Source organism: Sus scrofa, chromosome X (assembly GCF_000003025.6).
Source record: "Sus scrofa isolate TJ Tabasco breed Duroc chromosome X, Sscrofa11.1, whole genome shotgun sequence".
In the NCBI taxonomy this organism is placed as follows: domain Eukaryota; kingdom Metazoa; phylum Chordata; class Mammalia; order Artiodactyla; family Suidae; genus Sus; species Sus scrofa.
This window is the reverse complement of record NC_010461.5, coordinates 58,626,328-58,638,371: the sequence shown is the minus strand read 5'-3', so window position 1 is coordinate 58,638,371 and position 12,044 is coordinate 58,626,328.

Sequence of the window (12,044 nt, the reverse complement as noted above, 5' to 3'; positions counted from 1 at the left end):
CGATGGCACAGGCTGGCAAAGGCAAAGGGAATCTCCTGGTGCCCAAGGGTCTTGGAGGAGCCCGTTCCAGAGAGCCCTGCCTTGTTTCCCCAAGTCCTTCGGGTGAGAGCTCAGAGCCAACCTCTGCCTCTCTCACTGCTCAATAGCCAAGCCAACACACCTTCCCTTGCTGCTCCACCCTGAGAGTCCCCAGGCCAGGCCGGACGTCCCCCAGGGCGCCTGCCCCCACCCCCCACCCCAGGGTGCCTTTAGAGGGGAGGAGACCAGACACTCAGGAACTGAGCCCACGGGACCTGCACACACAGACCTGTGAATGGCTGTCAAGCCCCCTCTGCTGCCCACTGACCCTGCTTTCCCCAATTTCTCGGTCACTGGGCCTGAACTTAATGCTGACACACTCGACTGTTTTCACCGCCACTTTTCAACATTGTGGCTTTCGACAGGGACACCTACCTCAGGAGAATTGGGGGTTGTCAGGTGTGGTGGTGATGGGAGTGGAGGGAGGGAGGTAGATCCCACTTAGCCCTGTAAGGCTGTACACCCTCCTCCTTGGGGCAGTGCTGCTGGGTCCTCAGCCATGATTGAAACAGACCTCAGCCAGTGAACAGCGAATTTTGCACAGCAGCCAGATCTGACCCTGATGGGGGAAATGACTGCAGGCATCTCTCTTCTCCCAACACCACAGGGAGTCTTCATCTCTGAGGACGAGTGGGCAATGTTTACATGAGGGAGATGGGGCAGGGACACCTGGAAAAAGAATCTCTGGATCCTAAGAAAGACTCTTAGACCTACATGCATAGGGTCAGCTCCCAAGTACCCCCAGTCTACCACAAGACAGAACTCTTCCTAGTGGCAACCTGCTACCCAACTACAGATTATTCTTTTTCCTATGGTGAGGATGTTTTTCTTTCCAAAGTTGACCTTTTTTTTTTACTTTTTTAACTTTTTTATTTTTTATTATACTTGATTTACAATGTTCTGTCAATTTCTGCTGTACAGAAAAGTGACCCCATCATATTTACGTTATTTTTCTCATATTATCCTCCATCATGTTCCATCACAAGTTACTAGATAGAGTTCCCTGCAGCAGGACCTCATTGCTTATCCACTCCAAATGCAATAGTTTGCATCTACTAACCCCAAACTCCCGATCCATCCCACTCCCTCCCCCACCCCCTTGGCAAACACAAGTCTGTCCTCCATGTCCATGACCTGTTTCTGTTTTGTAGATAGGTCATTTGTGCCATATTTTAGACTCCACTTGTAAGTGATATCATATGATGTCCATCTTTCTCTTTCTAACTTACTTCACTAAGTACGAGAGTCTGTAGTTCCATCCATGTGGCTGCAAGTGGCATTATTTTGTCTTTTATGTTTGAGTAGTATTCCACTGTATATATGCACCACATCTTCTTAATCCATTCATCTGTCAATGGACATTTAGGTTGTTTCCCTGTCTTGGCTATTATGAATAGCGCTGTGATGAACATACGGGAGTGTGTATTTTTTTTCAATGAAGGTTTTGTCCAGATATATGCCCAGGAGTGGGATTGCTGGATCATATGGTAGCTCTATATTTAGTTTTCTGAGGTATTTCCATGCTGTTTTCCATAGCGGTTGTACTAATTTACGTTCCCACCAACCTAAATGTAAGACCAAATGCTATAAAATTCCTGGAAGAAAACATAGGCAGAATGTTCTTTAACATAAATCACAGCAACATGTTGTTTGACTCACCTCCTAGAAAAAAGACAAAACACAAAGAAACCAATGGGACATAATTAAACTCAAAAGCTTCTGCACAGCAAAGGAAACTTTTAAAAAAAGATGAAAAGGGGAGTTCCCGTCGTGGCGCAGTGGTTAACGAATCCGACTAGGAACCATGAGGTTGCGGGTTCGGTCCCTGCCCCTGCTCAGTGGGTTAACGATCTGGCGTTGCTGTGAGCTGTGGTGTAGGTTGCAGACGTGTCTCGGATCCCGCGTTGCTGTGGCTCTGGCATAGGCCAGTGGCTACAGCTCCGATTAGACCCCTAGCCTGGGAACCTCCATATGCCACGGGAGCGGCCCAAGAAATAGCAAAAAGACAAAAAAAAAAAAGATGAAAAGATAACCCACAGAATGTGAGAAAATCTTTGCAAATGACTCAACCTACAAAGGTCTAATCTTCAAAATGTACAGAGAACTTATACATCTCAAAAACAAAAAAACAAACAACCCAGTTGAAAAATGGGTAGAAGACATTTCTCCAAAGAAGACATACAGATGGCTAGCAAGCATATGAAAAAATGTTCAACATCACTAACCTTTAGGGAAATGCAAAGGTGGCCTTTTAAAAAAAAAAAATTATTGGAGTATAGTCCACTTACAGTATTGCACTAGTTTCAGGAGTACGGTAAAGTGAATCAGTTATACATATACATATAACCATTCTTTTTTCCCATATAGTTTATTATAAATTATTGAATAGATTTCCCTGTACTATACAGTGGGTTCTTGTTAATTATCCATTTTATACAGTGACATTGATACATATTGCAAAATAATATCAGCAGGGGAAGTCTGTATCAGGGGTCGGAACATATTTGTCCCTTTAACCCAACAACATGTGACGGTCCTGTGAGATGTTGTTGCAATACCATAAATCATCAAGCAATGGACAAATGGTGCGCCTTTCAGACACATAATAATGCATGAGAGGACTTCATAGAGGCTTCCATCAAATCACATTTTCTCCACAAATCTCTTTATTTGCTCTCTAGGGAGCTGAATCCCACTGGGGACCCCAGAGTAGTGCCTTCAGCTTTGTAAGGAGGGCAGCTCTAATGTCTCAGCCTGCCCAGGGGAGAACACACTTCTCAGAATTCACTCCCACAAAAGGCTGAAACATCTTCCTTGCTTCCCTAGGTTTCTCTCATTTCTCTCTCATTAAGACTAAAATAAATCTAGAAAAGTTTGGTGGTTTTTTCATATCAATGTCTTTCTTATATCTTCTCAGAAAGATATTAGTTTTGGTGGGATGAGATTGGCTGTTGGAAAAGGGGAGGATTTTAAAATATACCCACAGATTTATGTCCATATACTTGGTCCTAGACATAGGATGGTATTGCTTGTTCCTAAATACCTGTTAGAACTACGGCCTATAAGTAGAGATTTTTCCACAAGCTTATTACACCCTTTAAGGGAGGCAATTCAATGTAAGGATGTAGAAAATATATGATCTTTCCCTACCCAAACATATACACCCTTCATATATGACAATAGATGTGGGCTTCAAATAGGAAAGAGGTGGCTTGGGATACCTAAAGAAAAATCTTAAACTGATGTACGTATAATCACCTTCCAACTATCCCCACCCAGACAAATATAGAACCCTTCAATAATACTTCCCCTATTCCTCTCAGATTGCACATTCACAGATTATTACATCTTTCCCACTACCTCCCAGCCTTTCCTTGATGTCAGTAGAAGAAAGAAGGTGAGTGAAGAGTTAGTGTTCCCTGGGCCCCACGAATCCTACTGGTGCCATTCTCCCATGTTGTTTGTGTCTAGAGTCACAAAAAGTCTTCCCAAGGCCACCAGGCAAGGAACTAAAGCATGCATATCAATCACTGAAACTGAAAGTAATTCTAGGCAAATTATTATTATCATTATTCCCACCAGGGCCATTCTAAGGCATGAAAACACTGACCCTTAAAAAAAAAAAAAAAAAAAAAAGCTAGTGCTGGCCCTTGTAAATTTGCTAAGACTGTGCTTTCACCAGATCCCTCCCCTGCTCAAAAAATCTCTGTAGCCTCCTAGGCCCAGAAAATTCAGTTTGGGATTTCAGTCTGGCCATCAGGGCTCTTCTTGGCTTCACTCCAAGCTAATTTAAGCTTATCTCTCACTCCTACAAACAGCTTTCCCTCTACATAAACAGGAGCACTTGTACATTCCAGCATCAAAGACTTTGCTTTTTTGAAAGCTAACTGTAATCATGTCAATGCTTTTATAACACAAGCTCTGGCTTTTTTGGGCTACAGGGGAGAATGTCTGCTCAAGCATTCTGGGAATTGGCACAGGTGAGTGCAACACTTACCCCCTCCTCCATCACTCCTTAGAGGCAATGAATGTAAAGCACCTGTTGTGTGCACTGTAGAAAACTTTACAGGGACAGAGGTCCAAGACAGCTTCCAGATCTGCCACATACAAAGTCTTCTCTGGTCATCCAAGACCCAAGAGCAGCTGCTTTGCAAAGAGTCAATTTCCATCCCAAGTTTGTATCTCTCAGCCCCAAACCCCACAAACTGAGGATCCTGGTTCCTGCTCATGTCCCCACACCCGGACCATTTCTCCTCAGTTTTCTCAAATTCTAAACTGCCAGTTCTACTGAAGAACATAGAATTCTCAAATGCCCACAATATCCTGCCCCCACTAGTAGTCAGGAAATTTCTCATTAAAACAACTAGAGTTAAAACTTTTACTCAGCATATTGGTGAAAAATGTAATAGATTAATACCAAATATGTTAAAATACAACTGTTAAGACTATAAATCAGCAAGCATTACCTACGTAAAACTTAAATGTGTATGCTTTTGACAACAAAAACTCCCTTTTAGGTGTTCATTCTAGGTACAGTTGCCAGATGCTAAGCTAAACTTGAATTTCAAAAAAACAACAAGTACTTTTTTAATATAAGTATGTTTTATGCAATGCTTAAAATGTACCTATTTATCTCAAACAACTACTAAACACTAAACAATTATTCATTGTTTATATGAAATTCAAATTTAACTGAGCATCATAAATTTTTATTTGCTAATTCTGTAAACACTAACTCCAAGAGACCACTCAATCCTATGCGCAGAGACGCACACAGAAATTGTCATTACTCTATTGTTTATAATAATAAAGGAAAATAGAAGTATTTGTCAATAGAATAATAATTTTTAAACTACACTGACTAAATATGCAGAAGTTAAAAGTTTGAAGTGGTTTATAAGCTTAAAGCATTTCTGCTAAGATCAGGAACAAGACAAGGATGTCCACCCTCGCCACTATTATTCAACATAGTTTTGGAAATCCTAGCCATGGCAATCAGAGAAGAAAAAGAAATAAAAGGAATCTAAATCAGAAAAGTAAATCTGCCATTGTTTGCAGATGCCATGATAATATACATAGAAAATCCTAAAGATGCTATCAGAAAACTGCTAGAGCTCATCAATGAATTTTGGTAAAGTTGCAGAATACAAAATTAATATATAGAATTGTCTTGAATTCCTATTGACCAACAGTGAAAGATTAGAAAGGGAAATTAAGGAAACAATTCCTTTTACCATCACAACAAAGAGGATAAAACACCTAGAATAAACCTACCTAAGGAGGCAGAAGATTTATATTCTGAAAACTATAAGACGCTGTTGAAGGCAACTGAAGATGACACAAACAGATGGAAAGATATATCATGTTCTTGGATTGTAAGACTCAGTATTGTTAAAATGACTATGCTAACCAAGGCAATCTCCCTTTCAAATTACCAATGGCATTTTTCACAGAACTAGACAAAAAAACTTTAAAATTTGTATGGAAATACAAAAAATCTCAAATAGCCAACGCAATCTTGACAAAGAAAAATGGAGCTGGAGGAATCAGGCTCACTGACTTCAGAGTATACCACAAAGCTACAGTCATCCAAACAGTATGGTATTGGTACAGCCACAGAAATACAGATCAATGAAACAGGATAGAAAGCCCAGAAACAAACCCATGCACCTATAGTCAACTAATCTATGACAAAGGAGGCAAGAATATACAATAGAAGAAGAAAAAACAACCTCTTAAATAAATGTTGCTGGGAAAACAGGACAGCTACATGTAAAAGAATGAAGTTAGAACAGTCTCTTACATCATACACAAAAAAATGAACTCAAAATTAATTAAAGATCTAAACATAAGACCAGATATTATAAAACTTTTAGAGGAAAACATAGGCAGAACACTTTTTGACATAAATTGCTGCAGTATCTTTTTGGAGTCACTTTCTAGGGTAATGAAAATGAAAACAAAGAAAGGGGACCCAATTAAACTTAAAAGCTTTTTTTTGCACAGAAAAAGAAACCATAAACAAAACGAAAAGACAACCCACAGAATTGGAGAAAATACTTGCAAATGAAGTGACTGACAAGGAATTCATCTCCAAATATACCAACAACTCATGCAGCTCAATATCAGAAAAACAATCAAACTAATCAAAAAATGGGCAGAAGATCTAAATAGACATTTCTCCAAAGAGGACATACAGATGGCCAAAAAACACATGAAAACATGCTAATGTCGCTAATTATTAGAGAAATGCAAATCAAAACTTCAATGAGATATCACTTCCCACCAGTCAGAAAGGCCATCATCAAAAAGTCTACAATCAGTCAATGCTGGAGAGGGTGTGGTGAATGTAAGCTGGTGTAACCACTATGGAAGACAGTATTGTGGTTTCTTAAAAAACTAAATATAGGAGTTCCCGTCGTGGCGCAGTGGTTAACGAATCCGATTAGGAACCATGAGGTTGCGGGTTTGGTCCCTGCCCTTGCTCAGTGGGTTAACCATCCAGCGTTGCCGTGAGCTGTGGTATAGGTTGCAGACGCGGCTCGGATCCCTCATTGCTATGGCTCTGGCGTAGGTCAGTGGCTACAGCTCCGATTCGACCCCTAGCCCAGGAACCTCCATATGCCGTGGGAGCGGACCAAAGAAATAGCAAAAAGACAAAAAGACAAAAAAAAAAAAAACTAAATATAAAACTACCATATGAACAAGAAATCCCACTCCTGGGCATATATCTGGAGAAAACCATAATTAAAAACATACATTCACTGCAATGAATGTTCATTGCAGCACTCTTAACAATAGCCAAGACATGGAAGCAATCTAAATGTCTATCAACAGAGGAATGGATAAAGATATGGTACCTTTATACAGTGGAATACTACTCAGCCATACAAAAGAATGAAATAATGCCATTTGCAGTAACAAGGATGGACCTAGAAATTATCATACTAAGTCAGAGCAAGACAAATATCATATGAGATCACTAATATGTGGAATCTAATAGAAATGATACAATAGAACTTACAGAACAGAAACAGATTCAAATTGAAACCAAATGTATGTTTACCAAAGGGGAAACATGGGGAGGGATAAATTAGAGTGTTGGAATTGATATATACAATAGACAGGTAAGAAGGACCTACTCTATAGCACGGGGAAATTTACTCCACACTGTATAATAACATATGGAAAAAGAATCTAAAAAGGAATGTGTGCGTGTGTGTGTGTGTGTGTATATATATATATATGAATAACTGATTTACTTTGCTGTACATCTGAAATTAACACAACTTTATAAGTCAACTAAAAAAATAGAATTTAAAAAATTAAAAAATAAAAAATAAGATAATGAGTATAATTTCCTGTGTTATACAGTAAGCTTTTGTTGCCTATCTATTCTATGTATAGCAGTTTGTATCTGTTAATCACATACTACTAATTTGTCCCTCCCTCCCTCCCTCTCCCCTTTAGTAACCATAATTTTGTTTTCTATGTCTATAGGTCTGTTTCTTTTTTGTATATTCATTCATTTGTATTTTTTTGATTCCACATATAAGTGATATCATATGGTAGTCTACAAATAACAAAAGCTTGAGAAGGTGTGGAGAAAAGGGAATCCTTGTACACTGTTGGTAAGACTGTGAATTATTGTAGCCACTATGGAAAACAGTATGGAGTTTCCCTAAAAACAAAAAATAGCTGCAATATTATCCAGCAATCCCACTTCTGGGTACATACTTAGAAAAGATGAAAACTCTAAGTTGAAAAGATATATACACCCTCATGTTCATAGCAGCACTATTTACAATAGCCAAGACATGGAAATCAACCTAGTGACCATCAGCAGACTTTTGGCTTAAGAAAATGCAGTACATAAGTAGAATGGAAAGTTACTCGACCATAAAAAATAAAATATTGCCATTTACAGCAATTTGGAGGGACATAGAGAATATTATGCTTAGTGAAATAAATCAGAGAAAGGCAATGTAATTTCATCAATGTACCACATTGGTGGAGAATGTTAGACATGGAGCAGACTATACATGTGTGTGGAGAGAGGGCATATGGAAATCGTTATAAATTCCTCTCAATTTTGCTATTAACTTAAAAATGTGGAGAAAATTTTTGTAAATGACTCAACTGACAAAGTTTAATCTCCAAAATATACAAACAACTCATAAAATTCAACAACAACAAAAAAACAACCAACCCAATTGAAAAATGGGCAGAAGACCTAAAAAGACATTTCTCCAAAGAAGACAAACACATGGCCAACAGGCACATGAAAAAATACTCAACATCACTAATTATTAGAGAAATGCCAATCAAAACTACAATGAGGTACCATCTCACACCAGTTAGAGTGGTCATCATTAACAAATCAACAAATAACAAATGCTGGAGAGGATGTGGAGAAAAGGGAACCCTCCTATACTGCTGGTGGGAATGTAAATTGTTACAACCAGTATGGAAAACAGTATGGAAAACAATATGGAAATGTCTCAGAAAACTAAATATAGAACTACCATATGACCCAGCAAGCCCACTCCTGGGCATATATCCAAACGAAACTTTCATTGAAAAAGATACATGCACCCATATGTTCACTGCAGCACTATTCACAATAGCCAAGACAGGCAAACAACCTAAATGTCCATCGACAGATGAATGAATTAGGAAGATATGGTATATATATACAATGGAATACTACTCAGCCATAAAAAGGCAAAATAATGCCATTTGCAGCAACATGGATGCAACTAGAGACTCTCGTACTTAGTGAAGTAAGTCAGAAAGAGAAAGACAGACATCATATGATATCACTTACAAGTGGAGTCTAAAATATGGTACAAATGATCTATCTACAAAACAGAAAAGATCATACACATGTAGGACAGACTCAGTGTTTGCCAGTGGGGAAGAGGAGGGAGTTGAATGGATTGGGAGTTAAGTAAATGCCAATTAAAACAACAATGAGATCTAGGATGAGGAGGAACTGGAGGCCTGGCTTGGAAGGTTGTACCTTTCTAAGAAATTGTCTCTTTCTTCTAGGTTGTCCATTTAATGGCATATACATTGTATGTCATGTTCTCTTATGATCTTTTGTATTTCTGTGCTGTACAGTTGTAATTTCTCCTTTTTCCTTTTTAATTTTATTGATTTGTTCCCTCTCCCTTTTTTTCTTGATGAGTCTGGCTAAAGGTTTATCAATTTTGTTAATCTTTTCAAAGCACCAGCTTTTAGTTTCATTGATCTTTTCTATTGTTTTCTTCTATCTCATTTATTTATTTATTCTCTGACTGTCATGATTTCTTTCCTTCTACTAACTTTGGCTTTTGTTTTTTCTTCTTTCCCTAAGTGATTTAGTTGTAAGGTAGAGATGTTTATTTGGATTTTTCTTGTTTCCTGAGGTGATACTGTATTGCTATAAACTTTCCTCTGAGAAGTGCTTTTTCTGCATCCCAAAGGTTTTTGGACCATTGTATCTTCATTGTCATTTGCCTCTAGGTATTTTTTTATTCCCTCTTTAATTTCTTTAGTGATCCATTGGGTTTTTAAGTAGCATATTGTTTAGCCTCAATATGTTGCTGTTTTTCACAGTTTTTCCCTTGTTGGTTATTTCTAGTCCATAGCATTCTGGTCAAATAAAAATCCTTGATATGATTACAATTTCCCTAAATTAACCAAGGTTTAATATGTGGCCCAAGATGTGACCTATTCTGGAGAGTGCTCCATGTACACTTGAGAAGATATTGTATTCTGCTGCCTTAGAATGAAATGTCCTATAAGTATCAGTTAAGTCTGTCTGGTCTATTGTGTCTTTTAAGGCCTGTGTTTCCTTGTTGATTTTCTGTCTGGGTGATCTGTCCATTGCTGAATGTGGGGTGTTAAAGTAGTATTGTGTTACTGTTGATTTCCTTTTTATGTCTATTAGCAGTTGCCTTATATATTGAGGTGTTCCTATGTTGGGTACATATATATTTATAATTGTAATATATTCTCTCATTGATCCCTTGATCATTAGGCAGTGTCCTTCTTTGCCTCATAACATTCTCTAAAATCTATTTTGTCTGTTATGAGTATTGCTACTCCTGCTTTCTTTTGATTTTGATTTGCTTGGAATATCTTCTTCCATCTTCTCACTTCCAGTCTGTACGTGTCCCTAGATCTGAAATGGGCCCCTGATAGTCAGCATATAGATGGGTCTTGTTTTTGTATCCACTAAGCCAGTCTCTGTATTTTGGTTGGAGCATTTAGTACATTTACATTTAAGGTAATTAGCAATATGTATGTACTTACTGCCATTTTCTTAGTTGTTTTGGATTTGTTATTCTGCTTTTTTCTTCCCTTCCTCTTTTGTTCTCTTCTCTTGTGATTTGATGACTATCTTTAGTGTTGCATTTGAATTGCTTTTTCTTTTTTATGAATGTGTTAATTGTAGTTTTTTGGTTTGTTGTTCCCATGATGTTTTGATATATCATTCTCCATATATACAAAATTGTTTAAAGTTGCTCTCTTTTAATTTCAAAAGCCTTTTCAATATTCTGTATTCACCCTTTCCTCACAGTTGCTGGTTTTGATATCATATTTGTCTATGAATGAATTCCTACTTTTATTTTATGTTTGCCTTTACTGGGGAGCTTTCTCATTTATAATTGTCTTGTTTCTCATTGTAGTATTTTTTCTTTTCAACCTAAAGAAGTTTCTTTAGCATTTGTTGTAAAGCTGGTTTGGTGGTTCTGAATTCATTTCACTTTTGCTTGTCTGTAAAGCTTTTGATTTCTCATTCCAAAAGAATGAAATAATGGCATTTGCAGCAACATGGATGTAACTAAAGATTCTCATAGTAAGTGAAGGAAGTCAGAGAAAGACAAATACCATATATCACTTATATGTGGAATCTAAAATATGGCACACAGGAACCTATATACAAAATAGAAACAGACTCACAGACATAGAGAACAGACTTGTGGCTGCCAAGGGGGAGGGTAGAGAGGATGAAATGGTTGGGGAGTTTGGGGTTTGAAGGTGCAAACTATTTATTTAGAATGGATAAGCATGAGGTCCTACTATATAGCACAGGAAGCTATATCCAATCTCTTGGGATAAAACATGATGGAAGATTGTATGAGAAAAAGAATGTGTGTGTGTGTGTGTGTGTGTGTGTGTGTGTGTGTGTATACATATATGACTGGGTTACTATGAGGCACAGCAGAAACTGGCACAGCACTGTAAATCAACTATATTTTAATTTTTAAAAACTGAATTGGAATCTTGCTGTGTAGAGTGTTCTTGGTTAAAGGCTTTTCTCCATCCATAACCTTAAATATATTTTGCCACTCACTTCTGGCCTGTAGAGTTTCTGCTGAGAAATCAGCAGATAATTTTATGGGGTTTCCATGTATGTTGTTTGTTGCTTTTCCTTTGTGGCTTTTAATATTTTTTCTTTGTATTTAACTTTTGTCAGTATGAGTAATATTTATTTTGATATGTTTCTACTTGGATTTATGCTGTATGATACTCTCTGTATTTCTTATACTTGATTGAACATTTCATTTTCCATGTTAGAAAAGTTTTTGACTATAATCTCTTCAAATATTTTCTCAGGCTCTTTCTCTCTCTCTCTTCTCCTTCTGGGACCCCTATGTTGCAAATTTGGTATGTTTGATATTGTCCCAGAGGTAACTTAGACTGTCCTCATTACTTTTCACTCTTTTTTATTTTTTTAATTACTCAATGTATTACATTTATAGTTGTACAATGATCATCGCAATCCAATTTTATAGGATTTCCATCCCACAACCCCAGCCTTTTTTCTTTATTCTTTTCTGTGGCAGTGATTTCCACTATCTTCCACCTCATTAATTCATTCTTCTGCCTCAGTTATCCACTGTTGATTCCTTCTAGTGTATTTTTCATTTAAGATATAGTATTATTCAGCTTTGTTTGCTTGCTCTTGAAATATT